The sequence below is a fragment of the Marmota flaviventris genome, chromosome 2 (genome assembly GCF_047511675.1).
Source record: "Marmota flaviventris isolate mMarFla1 chromosome 2, mMarFla1.hap1, whole genome shotgun sequence".
NCBI classification, from domain to species: Eukaryota; Metazoa; Chordata; class Mammalia; order Rodentia; family Sciuridae; genus Marmota; species Marmota flaviventris.
In genome coordinates, this window is record NC_092499.1 from 165,505,162 (window position 1) to 165,517,591 (window position 12,430).

General features: G+C 38.3%; 1 protein-coding gene across 1 annotated transcript in view; it reads right to left on the reverse strand.

Annotated features, from left to right (window-relative positions):
- Nucleotides 1-12,430, reverse strand: part of Sptlc3 (serine palmitoyltransferase long chain base subunit 3) — a 143,725-nt gene that overhangs the window by 52,390 nt on the left and 78,905 nt on the right. The window lies entirely within an intron of this gene.

Sequence of the window (12,430 nt, forward strand, 5' to 3'; positions counted from 1 at the left end):
CCCCTTTTTAGTGTTTCATCAATCACATTTGGCATCATATGTGAACCAACAGATTAAAAAAAGTCACTTTTATTTCTTTAATTATCCAGAGACTAACTTTCCGGGTGATACATCTGTTTAGTTACAGAATTAATCAATGGTAATGATAACATGGGAATCCGTGAAAAAAAGAAATAAAAGAGATGGTAGATTTTCATTTTATTTCATGCCATTTTTTTCCTTTTGTCTGCAAAACAGGCTTAATGATATGCCTGGCATCAGTATTGTTTCCTATGCGTCAAGTACATCCTAATTACCAAATATATGGGGCTTTTACAATTATAGGCTTCTTTCCCCCCAGTCCTGTCCTATTAGACATACGAGTGGCATTTGATATAATTCAGCCTGTACTTAGCTTTAAGTTTCTCTCCTCTAGTGTTTGGACACCATTCTTCTTTAGTTTCGGTTATCCCTCTTCCCACTATTTCTAGTGTCCTTTATAGGAGCTGTTTCTTCTTTCTACCACTGTTCTTTTTGATGTTCATCTCTTGTCTTTTATTTTGTCATTTATTTGCCAGTGGTCTCCACCCTCAGTGTGAACAGAATACATCATCTAGGGTTCTGATCAACATGCAGACTCCTGATGTTTCTATTGAAATTGACTCTCTCCTGAGAGTTGGTGTGAGATGAGGCCCAAGTGTTTGCATGTTTGGGCTCTTAGAGCTCTTGGATGCTTAACTCCAAGCCAGATCTCTGTTCTGGGTTACAAACTGTTTTTCCAACCTTATAACTCTTTAGACAAATCCGTGGGTATCTCAAACCCAACATTTCCAAGATGGAACTCATGGCAGATTGCATTATTAAACTTATTTCCCACTCTCCCTTCATTTGAGTTTTTTGCTATATGACTTTGCCATTTTTTTCCTACTAAAAAGGTAGACAACCTGCCTCTTGACTGGGGTTCAGCCAAGTGAATATCTTGGGTTAATCAAGTTTAAAGAGGAGACAGTTTGCTAGTTCCAAGTACAGGTTGGAAAAAAGGCCTCATATATTTCTATTCTTTCTCTTTAGCTTCTGCTAGTGTCTTGATAAAAAAAAAATCCCCAGGCTAGTCCACTAGTCCCAGGATGGTCCCAGAAAAAAATAAAAGATAGGCAGGGCTTAGTTATCCCAAGCCTCCTACAATCTCAAGTGAGAAATAAGTGCTGATTTTTATGTGCTATTGAGGTTTTTAGGTTATTTGTTATAACAACAGGGACCTTATACAATCTCAAAAGTCCCTTTCTAGTTTAGCCTCTGCATATTTTTCCGACATAGTTTCTCAGTGTTCTCCAACACACAGTCTCCAAGCTCTTCCACACACGTCTTTTCCTGTTGTCTATGAAGAGTTCCACTCATCATTCACACATCAACTCAAAAGTTCCTGGTCAATAATGGGGCTTTCTCCTCAGTGCCCCTCATGACTCATCTATTCTTCTTTTAAGCACCCATCACAAGACTCATTATTGATTTTCATATCTCTCCTCCCTGGAAGACAGAGGCCTTCTCTTCTTTATCTTTCTAGCCAAAGTCCAAGTACAAATATTAGGGACACATCAATATTGGATTATTGGATCGATTCTCTTTTCATAAAAGTAAAGACCACTTTTAGATATAAGTAAAAATTATTAGAAAGGATAATTGCCAACTGTCTGTGACAATTCTTTAATCATCTGTGCTTTTGTTTTTGTTTCAAAGACAGGTCTATCTCTTCTGAATGTTTTTTTTTTTTTTGGTGCATGTTTTATCATTAACCACTAGATGGCAGCCAAGGAAACAAAAAGTAGCTCTGTCAAATTTTCAAGGGTCATCAACCCTCACTTGTGTTGTTGTTGTCATTTATGCTGTAGTCTGAGTGTCTAAAATGTTGAAAGGACCTAGTGATTGGAGGAACTTGTGTCCCTTTTCTCCATCTACTGCAGGCTGTTAGCCTCTGAATGGATAAAGCAAGCTCTATTTAATGGATGTTTTTCCTTTCCGGATTTGAAATTTGGAAGTTTTGTATAGAAATGATACATGATGAGGATGACTCAAATGCCATCCTTATAAAAACCAGCTCAAGTGAACTGCATTCACAGTCATTTTAAGATGGAGATTGCAAGATTTTGAAATATCTGTAAATCCACAGGCTTTTTCTTTCCCCTTGAAAATGTCCTATACGCCCTCTACAGGGCTAGTTTTAAAATGAATGCCACTAGTCCTACAGAGAAGTTTCTCTCTTCTTTTAATAGCAAGCAGAACATGAAAATAAGCCATTAAGTGACATGATACATTTTATGCCCTTTTCCCAATGAAACCAAAAGGATTCCTAGTGCCTCCAAAACTGTGCCTCATCATTTGTCACTTGAATAGCAAATTCCATGAAGAGAGGCTTTTGGTGGACTTCACAAAACCCCCCAGTGTGCACATACTGTATTCTCTGCATACAAAAAAAAAAAATCAGAGATTTTTTTTTTCCCTCCTGGTTTCCCCTGGGAGGGACAAAATCACTGACCTAGAATCACAGAAGTTGGACAGGGAAAGGGATGACTTCACTCAGCCTGAGTTCTGTACCCACATTAGCCTCGCTTGGGCAGTTTCCTCTCTGGTTCTGCAAGTCTTGCTCTGCAAGTCTCTGTGTGTCAGTTTCAAACCCGTAGGATTCAGGGGATTGTGATTTATGTTCTGTAGGCCTTGTGGGATTGTGCCATTTCCGCAAGCCACCTGCTAACATCTGCAAGGGATCTTTAAGTAGTAATACTTACTACATCCCTTATTCTGGCATTATGTTAATCCTTACAACAACTCTGAGAAATAGGGAAGAATGACTAGGTGATTTTTCTTTTTTTCAGAGAGCAAACTAATGCCAAATTTGTTTAGAAAAAAAAAAGTCCCCCAACAAGCCCATTTTTGTTGTTTTATAAGAAAACTCTGAGATGTGGAAATTCAAATAAAGGAATGAGTTTTGACACTATCAAGGCACACGGTACTATTGTACAAAGTTGTTGTAAAGTCATAATGACATACTATGTGATTATAATCACTGTAAATGTGAGCATCAACAATGCTTTAGATGTTACTCACCACAAAATCTGACTCACCAGGGAGGTTTCTTTTGCTCTGTGGAGAACTAAGAGGATGGACCTGACAAGATGGTTGTGAATATTTAACTATCAAAAATGAAAACGTGGAGGCTATGGTCCATGGCTGGTACAACAGGCCTGGTCTTTCACAGATATGGTCAACTGGATTGCTGAATTACTACATATCTGGAATAATCCAAGGATGTGTTGAAAACTGCAATCAAGCTTGGATGACACATATACTTGGCAAGCCTGAGCCTGTGCCTGTCCTTAAATTCAAAGCCCTGATAACATCAGCAAGCCTGCTAGGTGTGCAAAAGCTATATATAGATATGATCTTAAGAAAAGAGAGCATCTGAAAGCATGGACACCAGAATCTTCCAAGAAGGGCAGATTAGGTGTAGTTCCAAGTGTGTCTTCCTGAAGATGAGAACTGGATGCTTATTTCTGTTCCTTTTTTACTATAGAGTGACAACACCATTCCTCCTCCCATATTTTTGTCATTTGTCTCTTCTTGTGGATAAAGCCTGGATTTTGTGTGAGGGCTTCCTTTATTGCCCATTTCTCTGCCTTCTCTCTCTTTCAGAAGAAGATCGGGGCTGCCTGCCTCCTCTGCCTCCCCTTTCTGTATGTTTCCTGGTGTGGTTGGTGGCTTATCTTTTATCATTCAGGGCTTCTCAAAACCTATCTCCAGCTGCATTAAGACTTTTTTTAGGGGTGGCATGGGCATGGGGATTGAACACAGGAGAGCTTTACCACTGAGCTTCATTCCTATATCTCCAGTCTTTTTTTTTTTTTTTTTTTTTTAATTAATTTTAACCCAAGGTCTTGCTAATTTGTTGAGGCTGGCTTTGAACTTGTTATCCTCCGGCCTCAGCCTGCTGAGTCCCTGGGATTTCAGGCGTGCACCTCCTTGCCCAGATACAGATGCTTTTTGGTTCTTACTCCACGGGATACTGATCAAAAACAATTTCACATCTGCATAGGATAGGCACTCAACAGATATTTTATAAATTAAAAAATGGATGGATGATAATGAATGAATGCTACTCTTTAGTGTTTCTCCTCTCTTTTTTCTTGTCATTACTTCTTTTGTTCCCTTGGAGATTTGTCCAGTTTAATCCTTTAATATTCAGCCCAAGTGTGGGATAATTATGAGTAGGTATTTAAATGTGAATGATAAAGAAATTATTCTTTTATGATGGTGATAAGGAAGACTGCCCCCCCACCCCCTTGTTAAGTCTTTTGGGGAAAAAATCATAATGGCTAACTTTGACAAGCAAAACAAATATTTTTCTGAAAGTGATTTTTATGGAGTTTATTTTCTATGAAATCACTGCGAGTATTCTTGGTGCACAGAAAAGTTGGTGCCTTTACATTTTAAAACATATTGGGCAAATACATTGGTACAGATTTTCTTAGCTCTGGATTGAACCAAAGTATTCACCCAGGACAGATGTCTTGGGCTTAAATCCCAGCTCTGCCTCAAACTAGCTCTCTGTCTCTAAGCAAGTCACTTCACCGCTTTGTGCCTCTGTCTCTTTTCCTATCATAAAGGGGAAATAACAGCAGATGTGATGTGGTATAGTTGTGAGACTAAAATTGTCAGTGTATATAAAAGGCTCATTATAGCAAGATTTCTATATTTTTAACTTATGTTAAAAGATAATCTAGTTGAAGATCTCAAGTCGGACCTGGAGATCTAAAAGGCCATGACTTGCAAAGGAGTGTAAGCAATGTTTATAGGTTTGACCTTTCACGTAAACAACCTCATGACCCCTCGTTATACAGAGGAGGCAGTGCTCAGAGTTTTCCAGCAAACACTAGACTCTTTGTTCTTCCTCCTCTTGGCCTTGAATTGCTGCTAGGTAGAATTTTGGTTCCTCTTCACTTTTTTTTTTTTTGTTTTAAACCACTCCAAATTCTTAGCTCACTTGGACTTCTGATCTCATGGCAACTCTCTTAGCAAAGAGACATCTTCTCTTCTGCAAGACTAGCTTAAGAAATCCTTTGTGACACACTTGAGGATAAAGGTTGCTTGCTCCAGGTGTGGTCCTGCACAACAGCATCAGAATCAGCTGGGAGCTCTTCAGAATGCAGAGTCTCAAGTCCCTGTCTAGGCCCATGAAATCAGAGCAGTGCTCTACCACTGAGCTACATCCCCAGCCCACAGTCTGCTTTTTAACAGGACCCCCAGATGCCTTATCTGCACACTAAAGCTTGAGAGACTTGTTCTTGACTCTAGATCATATGTAATTACCAGTAATGTGAGCAGGTTGAGGGAAGAAATAACTTAGTCTTGACTTCTCCAACTATCAGAAGAAGATGCTGCCCTTTCCAGGGAGTTAAAGCCTCTCCAGGGTTTGAGATCTTTGAATGCTCAGGGGGTTAATACATTCTGCCCAGAAAATGTGTTTCCCAAAGTTGCACAAGTGTCCCACAGAGGCTTTTGCTCATTTCTTCAAAATGCAGCAGAATCACAGTGGAAAACAAATGTGTTGGTTCCTGGGTAGATCTGGTTCCTTAGCTTAGGCTGCAAAATAGCTGCAGAGTGTTTTGGGGTACGCAGTGAGTCAATCTGAGGATGGGCTATTTCATTGAAGCTTCATACAGTAGAAAATGCAAGAAGATATTCCTAATACTTAGCTGGCAAGAATGCAAAGGCCAAACTGTAGCATTCTGAGTGGAAATTTAAGCAACCAATAGGATAGGACTCCAATAGCCATTACATTGGAATGGCTTTTTTTACATAAGGGGATACAGTTTTCTGGGTCCTACAAGTGATCTAGCATTACTGGACTCAAGCAGAGTTAAGAAATGCTGTGGGTGTTCTAATGTTATCCTTCAATGTCAGCTCCTTTTTGCAAACACAGGCCATTCTTTATACAAGAACACTTTTTTTGACTGTGAACATATACATACTTGGCCTGAGAAATGAACAGTCCTCAATTCATCCCAGATGGGAATTGGAGGATCCCCAGCTCCCTCCCTTATCAGGTGGGATAACACTGAGGTATCTACACTGGTGCTCAGATCTCCCTACTAGGATTGAGATCCTAGTAGGAATTGTCCGCTGTGGAAACTTATTCTACAATGCACCCTGCATTTGCTGCCTTCTCTTCCCTGTCTCTGTCAGCAAACTTCCTTCAAAAAGCTAGATAGTAATATCTTAAGCTTTGTGAACCCCATATGGTCTTCATCACACATTCTCCTCTGTTAACTATACAATGTAAAATTAAAATGTAAAAACTGTTGTGCTTGGTGGTACACACATATAATCCTGGCTACTTGGGAAGCTGGGCAGGAAGACTGTAAAATCTATTCTAAGCTTGCAGGGGTAGGTTATACAGACATCCCCTTCAGTGTATTTAACAATGACATATTACTCTTACCTAATATTATCTAATCTATTGTTCATCTTCCAATTTCGTGCATTGGCTTGGAAATCGCTTTTATAGCAATTTATTCCCATCTCTTACAGAATGCATTCTAGGACCAGGTATTGCACTCAGTTGTCACAGCTCTTCAAGTAGCCTCTATTCTGGAGCATTTCTTCAGCCTCTCTTTGTCTTTTATGCTATTGACATGTTTGGAAAATGCAATTCTATTGTTTTAATAGAACATTTCTAATTTGGGGTTGTTTAACAATAAGATTGTGTTCTGATCTGCATCCTTTGTATGTAAATGATGTTGAATCCTTCTCAGGTGTCACATCTGGAGACACACAATGCTCACCTGCCCCTCACTGATAAAGTCACTTTTTTCTTTTCTTTTTCGCTGTCGCTGTATCCTTTGATTTCTCCCTGGTATAGTTACTATGTTCTCTCTTGAATGTAATTTCAGTGGAACTGTTATCCTGGAATTGAAATCTAAAGGAGAAGATACTAAAATAGCTGCATGTCTGGCATGGGCTGGGTCAGGAGGAGCAGGTTGAACTACTTTGTACCACTGAATAATCAATCGCTGAGCAGTTGAAACTGGCAGAAAGATAATCTGTGGCTAGATAAGATTTATTTAAATTTTTAAAATAAAGTTGCCTTGTAAGGCTCTGCTTAGAAATCTTCCCATCGCATGGTTTTTGTTAAATTCTTTGTTTTGCAGTTTTTGTTTTAATATTTTCTTTGAAAATTGATGTGTTTCCATTGTGGGTATCTATTTCATGTATCTGTGGACAAGAGAAGCCCTCTTCATAACTTTGTGAGATGCAAAGGTGTTGGTCTTCTCTTCATATTTCAACAACAGTGCAAGAAGTACTTCAAGTTACCTCCCCAAAGGCTCCCAAGGTCAGAGTCTTACATTTCTCGGCCATGTTGCATTAGTTGGTAGGAAACTGTGTCTGAAGAAGTGAAAAAGTATTAGCCAAGCTGCATTTTACTTCCTGACCTATGTTTCACAGGCTCTCATGATTTCTGTCTTCATGCAGACTAGGAAAGGCTTGTCCTAATAGCTGAAGTTATTCTCCAATCTGTTCCATTTGGGGCTCTTTGCCAGTGACTGTGTGGTGTGGATAACACAGTTCTATCTGCTCCATAGAACTTACTGGAGGAGGAAGTAAGAAGCCATACTTGAGTGTCTGACTTGTGCCTCAGCAATGGTGGCCAGAGAAACTGTGTTAGTTATCTATTGCCATGTAGTAATTTACTTCAATTCTGTGTGTCTTAAAATTAATATTAATCATCTTATAGATTCTATGCATCAGAAATTTGGGATACGTGGTTGGGTGATTCTAGCTCAGGAAACTTATGAGGCTGCAATCAGATGTTGGCTAGAGTAACAGTCATCTGGAGGCTCCAGAGGTCAGAGATTAGTTAGAATGCCCCATTCATAAGGTTGTTAGTAAGGGTCCTCTCTTATTCTCCATAGGCTGCCTAAGTGTCCACATATGTCCACATATGTGACCCAAAAGAGAATGAGAAAGGCAGAAGCCACATATTTGACTCCTAACCTTATTATTTTTATCTGTAGTCTATTGATCTCATTTGTCTACTTTGATACATTGCAGAAAAGGACCACAAAAAAAAATAATAATACTAGATGGGGATCATTGGTGTCCGTCTTGGAAGACTGATACCTAAATAGCCTTGAGATGAGTAGAAATAATTTTGGAAGTTCTCAACCTAAGAATGTCTGAGTTGATGGATATGCCAATTACCCTGATCTGATCATTGCACATTATATACATGTATTAAAATGTCATACTGAACCCCATAAATATGTACAATTAGTATGTATCAATTACAAATAAAAAATGAAAGCCTTAATCTGCAGAACAAGAATGTGTGATGAGGGCTTAATAAAGCTTGTGCTTAATCTTCCATTTGGGTATGCATGTATATATGTATGTATATCTATCTATCCATTAATCAGCCACTGAAATTATTTATCAGCTATCTCTATAAAGCCTCCAAAAAAAAAAAAAAGACTAGAAATGATAGAATTTGGTATGAATTTTAAACAATAAGAAATGCAGGGTAGAAAAAATATAGGATGATACTGTTTGGGGAATAAATAATCTTGGTTTTTCTATTCAATGTTATTCAAAGCTTCAGCTTAATTCAAACTTGATCTCTGTTTCCACCTCTGAAATCCGAGAAGGCACTGGACATACGGCAAGGCAACTAAATGTTTTGAGAAAAACCAGTTCACCCATGGAAGAGCATAGCATGAAACAGAAATTCCCAGGCACCTGTTGTTGCTCCTTGAAGTACATACATCTTAGCTGGCATATTCACCTTAATGAGTCTACATTAACAGGCTGGATCTTAGTTTTTAGCTTCTTCTCTAATAGTTTGGCCCCGCACTCAGGTCACACTGGAAGTCTTGCACACACAAAATGGTTCCTCTGATTAGAATTCTCTTAATCCTTTAAAGACTATTGCAAAATGCAACCCATTTCATGCAATACAAGGTGAACTGACCTCAGCCTTTTCTATTGTCCCTTAGTGACATGATGACAACATGAGGATAAAAATACTAACAACAACACTGCAGCCTTAAATGATTTAGTAGTAGTTCCCATTGCCAGACACTGTGCTCTATGTCCTTCAACACATTTTGAATTAGTATCAATAATTATCCTCATTGTTTGAATAAATGCATTGAGAACCAGGAGTTTAAGTAATCTGTTTAAGACCATAGGATAGTAAGCTGTAGAATGAGGACACAAATGCTTGGATCAAAGCTTATACTTAAAAAAAATCAAATCAATCTTAATTTTTTTTATATACTACATGATATACAGTATACTTTTAGGTACAATTTATATAGGATACTTTTAGATACAATTTTCTCTTAGGAAATGTAGAGATCTTACGTTTGTAATTCAGAGTTTTAGTAAAAATATAACCATTACTCCAATCAAGATATCACATCTTTCCATCACTCCAGAAACTTTCTTTGTGCTTTTTCACATCAGTTCCCTCCCATACAACCAGAGATGGGCATGTTATGATTTTGTCTCCATAGACTGGCTTTGTCAAGTCTTATATTTGCTATAAATACATTGACAGAGTATGTGTGCTCCTTAAAATTTTTTTTTTGTAGTTGTAGATGTACATCATGCCTTCATTTAATTTGTTTATTTTTATGTGGTACTAGGGATGGAACCCAGTGCTTCACACGTGCTAGGCAAGCACTCTGCCGTGAAACGTAGCTCCAGCCCTGTATACACTTTTGTTTGATTTATTCCCTTAGAAATTATTTTTCCTGAGAGTCATCCAAGATGACAGTATCTTGTTTATTTTCTAATGTTTTCTATGTATGAATAAGTTAAAAAAAAAAGTGTTCCTGTTTTTCTGCCAAAAGACACTTGAGTTATTTCCAGTCATTAGTTATTATGAATAAATCTTCTATAAACATTCTTATACAAGTCTGTTTGTAGACATATGCTTTCATTTCTGATGGGTAAATAATTGGTATGGAATTTCTGGGTCATAGTATAGGGGTATGTTTAGCTTTGTAAGACTTTGTCAAAGAGTTTTTTGAAGACACTGTTCCATTTTATACTCTGCCAACAATGGGTGAGAGTTCTAGTTGCTCCATATCTTTTCTAACAATTGGTGGTGTCATAATTTTATTTTATCTGTTTTTGTGGGTGTGAAAATTACTGTGGTCAAAGCCTGTGCTCTTAGATGTTGCCTGATGCCATCCTGGTTCTTTTATATTTTGATCCACGGTATAGCTGCTTGTAAACATACCTGCCTGTCCTACTAGATCATATGCTCTCAGCTAAGATATTATCTAATTATTTTTATAGTCCTCCAAAGGACTCATATAGTATCTGAATCAAAATAGTTATTCAGTAAATGCTCATGGCATTTTAGGTTGGGACATTGTCTCTGCATTATTTTTACTCAGAATTTATATCAGAAGTGTAAAAGAGTGGTGAGAGGAGGAGTGAGGTTAGTTAGTATGTGGTGAGTACCTGGTGATACTCCAAAGCACACTGGCAAGATCCAGCAGCAACTCAAATAAATGGAAGTTTAGAAAATAAGACTGCAGGTCTTATGGTGCTCATTATGCATCATAATCATTCGTAGGTGCCTTGGTCCCAACCCAGATAATTGGATGTAGCTGATCTGAAGGTAGGTATAGTCATTGATCTTTCAAAAATATTCTCTAGGTTCTTATATTGTGCAAATAGGGTCATGGGCCACTGCTCTCAATAGAATGGAGTGAAGAAATGAGAGATTAACATTGGCCATGATATAGTTCATTTGTTCCATATAAATAACAATATGACTATTTCTCCTTCTGGAAGAGAGATTATCATGTTAAACATATACATGGATGAATCTACAGTTAAATAATTATCAACAATCCCCTTTATTTTCACAGTAAGGCAAAGCCTTTGATCACCAATCATCTGTCATGCTAAAGATTTCATAAGGGCATAGTATACTTGAGCTATACTACCAAAAGAATTTGCTCTGGTCTCTTCACTTCTGGAGGCCCATAACATGTGTGCCTCCGGAAAAAAAATCAATATTTTTATCACGAATTCCCAAAAGTGCCAAAATAATTTGAGCCTGGATATAACAAATGATAATAAATCAAGCAGAACTGAAGGGATTTAACTTGGCTTATTAAAGACTAAAGCCAAGTTTGAGTGTTTGATGCAAAATTAATCAACGAGGTCCATGTATTTTGAATGGCATCTAGCTGGACATTGTAGACGAGCCATTAGGGCTCACCATCTGCTTCTTCTGGAGGGCCTGACCCTAAACTTCACTCCAAAGATTTACCTTCAACAGAAGCTGAAAGTGGTTCAGTAAGGCATAACCAGACCTCACTCCACGCCCCTAGTCAGTGAGAGCAGGAGCTTTTTTAATTTGAACAGCTCTACAAGGTGAAAAAAGAGGGTTTACTTGAGAATACTCCTATGCAGTTTCTTTCCTTTCTCATCAATTATTTTTTGGTTTGAGGTTGCTGTGAGGTGAGCAGAACAGAACTGGGAGCATTCTTTCTCTGCTTTCTATCAATTATCTTTGTTTTACTTCTTTCTATCAGTTATCTTTGTTTTACTTTTGCTACTTTCTTCAAGGAAGAAGTACCAAGCAAGAGAAACAAGGAAAAGTGGAGGGGAAAGGGAAGTGGTAGAGAAAGGGGGTTGGAAGGAAAAAAGAGAAAACCTTGTTTGTGTGGTGGGGTGTGTGTGTGTGTGTGTGTGTGTGTGTGTGTGTGTGTGTCTGTGTATCTGTATGTTGTGCCCTCAAAAAGAAAGGTCTCTGATGACAGTGCATTAGAATCAGAACCTTTGAACCAGGAGATCCTTGTAGATCACATAGTTCAACACCCTCAGTATACAGATGAGGAAACTGAATGGAAAGATTAAAGGATTTACACAAAGAGACCTAGCAAGTCAAGGGAAGAGCCTGAAGAGATCTCAGGTGTCCACCACCACCTACCTTTTTCAGAGTGTTTCCTAAGACTAGCCATGCCATCTCATCAGATCTTTAAAGAAGAAATAGCTCTTTGACTTCTGACCACTCAACCTCACAACCCAAACTGACCCTCAAAGGACATTTTAATGAAGTTGAATAGTTTATGGGGACAGTATCTGAATAGAGAAACTAGTTGTGGGTGGTAAGAGCGAAAGGAGGCATTACACTACAAAATAAGCTCACCTTTTACCTGACTATAAATAACACGAAACTTAAATCTTCACACTTGCCCACAGCAGTTTCAGGAAGGGGAGATTTATAACTCTCTGTTAACCCACGATCCTAAGAGATCAATCATGTCTTCAAAGACCACATTGTAAGACCACTAACAGTGACACTAATGTGTTTGGGTTACACTTAGCAATCTGGATGTTTAATACACTCAGCCATTTGTTCCAGGTCACCAGA